The sequence below is a fragment of the Cibotium barometz genome, chromosome 7 (assembly GCF_041138505.1).
Source record: "Cibotium barometz isolate CiBa-2024 chromosome 7, ASM4113850v1, whole genome shotgun sequence".
Taxonomy (NCBI): domain Eukaryota; kingdom Viridiplantae; phylum Streptophyta; class Polypodiopsida; order Cyatheales; family Cibotiaceae; genus Cibotium; species Cibotium barometz.
In genome coordinates this window covers 62,632,796-62,635,742 of record NC_141052.1, presented here as the reverse complement: position 1 = coordinate 62,635,742, position 2,947 = coordinate 62,632,796, and positions in this window count along the sequence as shown.

The following is a 2,947-nucleotide window of genomic DNA, read 5'->3' as shown; positions in this document are numbered from 1 at the left end:
TCTGCAAGCATAATTTTACCAAAAACAACACTCTTGTTTGACCTGCACAAACTACTGTATTCTCTGAGTGGTACTATACTGCACCTAAACTGTCTCACAACTAGTGACCTTACTTTGCATACATACACCCAATGGCAACTTGAGACCTCTTTGCAGCACACACAGTGTTTGCACAACCAATCGCCCTTCCTTCTATAGTTCCTAAAAATAGAGTTCTGTAGAGAATCGAAACTTACCTATCGAAACTTACCTGTAGTGCCCGTGAACGCATGTGAACTGAAAAATGGAGGTCCAGGTACGCTCGAAATGCATTTTTGGCCCAAAAAATTTTGTCCGGTTATCCAATGGACATTATAGTTGCCCTTCCTGTATCTCTCCTCCCGTGAAGAAAGCTCCTCAATCGGAGTTTTTTTGACAGTGCCTCTCCCCGAAGAGCTCCCGAAGGGTGTAGTAGCCAACACAAAGGGGGAAGAGTAGATAAAGCTCTTACCCTCATACCGCTTCTTGTGCTTCTCTTGCTTGCCGCTTAGCCCTTAGCATGAACCAGGCTCTGATGCCATGAAAAGATGTAGAAGAGAATAGAGCTTGAACTCTTGCAAGCACACACACACACTCACACAAACCCTAGAAGAGAACACACACAAGGTGAGAGGCTGAAAAGTCTTCTTCTTCTTCACACAACAAAAGAGGTCTACAAAGAAGATAAAGTGACTAAAACACATAACAGAGTATATACACGCGGTCCATAATGTGAACACGCTAAGAGGAGTGAGTAGATGTGGACTAGTTGGTGTAGTCGAGCTGTCGAATCTCTGGCGGAGATATGTCGGTGCCAACTACCAAACCCGCTTGTGATATAAATGTCAAACAGTCATGTAGGCGACTCGTGAGTGTCAGCTCATGTTGAGCTTGACATCTCAATAGACATGCAGTCAAAGGCATCCTAGATGGAGGTGCTCCTTACACAAACATGCTGGGAAACCTATGGTCAACCACGCCTCGATCCCACAACATCGATGATCAAGATTGCAGACAGAAACTCTGCAGCAGCAAAACACCTAGGCCTAGTGCATGATCTCAAGGTAAAAGTTTGTGGCATGAAATTCCACCTCACATTTGTGGTCATGAACTTTTGTAACGTCTCCTATGATGCCATGTTGGGTCGGCGGCCTTTCATGAGAAACTTGACTGCTCCATGACTGGGACTTGCATTATGCCTACCTCCCCAAACCATCTCAAACGCTTAAGGTCAACTTATATACCTGGCACTCACATCTCATGGCCAAATCTCCCCTTATTGAAGAACATGAGACTACTGCCAGGAGCAATGATCTCTTGGTTTGCAATGCTTGTCATCAAGCCCTTGATGATGTGCAGGTTCCATGCACAACCGCTTCTGTCCATAGTGACGAAGTCAACCACGCTTGGCTGAAACTCCTTGCTACACTTGACACCCTCCCAGATCACAAACTTAGCACACAATTTGTGATCCCAAGTGGCCAAACCATTTATGAACCCTACAAGGCCATTGCCTTGCTTAACACCTTGAGTGTAAGCATAGCTCCACAACCTCCAACAACCACCCTATGGGTTTGGATAGATTTTCCCTTTGGCAGAGACATACAACGCAAACGTGCCTTGCTGTCTCCCACAGTGAGCCACAATTTTTGCCATGGGAAACATGGGTCTCTCTGGGCAAACCATCTCTAAAAATTGCCCATGCTAAAATTCAATTGCTGGGTGGACAACGCATATAAAGCCTTGGGTCCTTTACACAAACTGTGCATATTGTATGTAACCCATTGGCTTGTAAGTTTTATGTGGTTCCCACAGGTAAGACAAAGGAAGTCGTCATCCTTGGAGGAAGCTGGGTCCAGAACGCTACAAGTACAATCAACCAAGTTGACAACACAGCTACCCTCAAGCTTCTACAGGGTAAGGTAACAATGATCCTGTGGGATGAGGAGTGCATTGAATCCGATCCTCTGCCCCCACCAACTTCTTCCACAAAGGGTACTCCCTCACCCCCCATAATAACTGGTAAGTCTTCCACTGCCCCTGAACTACCACCAAAACTCAACCCACCAAGAATATGGATTGGACTCCCAACCAAGAATGGTCTACAATGGTGGCAAGCCCACATATATCCTATGGTCCACACCAATCTCATATTCTTGGAGGTGTGGAAATCTCTTGGAAAACCCACACTAACAAAAAAAGACACTGACATTCAAATATCACACGAAATGCGTTTAATGAGTGTTGGGTCTTTCATTCCTAAAATTTCTATTGGAAATAACTAGTTAGAGTGCAGATTTCATGTCATTGATGCAAGGGCACTCTAAGGCCGGATTATCATTGGAAAAAGGAGTGGATTGATGCCACTCACTACCAAATCAATGGCGCGAACAAACGACCACCATGGAAATCAACGAACGACAAAAAAGCCACTGTCCTCTTGCATCCCCAAGAGGGAATGATACACACACCCTCACCCCCAACTGCCCTTCCCCCTCACGCCCTATCCTCATCACACCAGCAGTCTCTCCTGTTTCCACACCCCATGAATCACCAAAACCGGTTGATCAGCCATTGTCGACACCATCCATGAATGACAATCAAGCCTCATCCTCGTCAACATTTCTCCTCAACTCTACATCCTCAACCACCCACATTGCAAGCACCCCGACCTCGTATCTTTATCATGACAATCAATGGTAGGTGCCAAAGAATCTTCTTGCCACTAAGGGATTCTATGATGGCTACATAGAACTATGGATCCCCAGACAGCCATCTCTAAAACCCAAGTGCAAAAAGCTAATATGAAGGCAACACTCGCCTCTAGCTACCCAAGCATGCTGCTTGTGCTCATCCACCACAACTCCCCAAGAAGCCACGACAAAATGTCCCACAACTCCCCAAGAAGCCACGACAAAATGTCCCACAA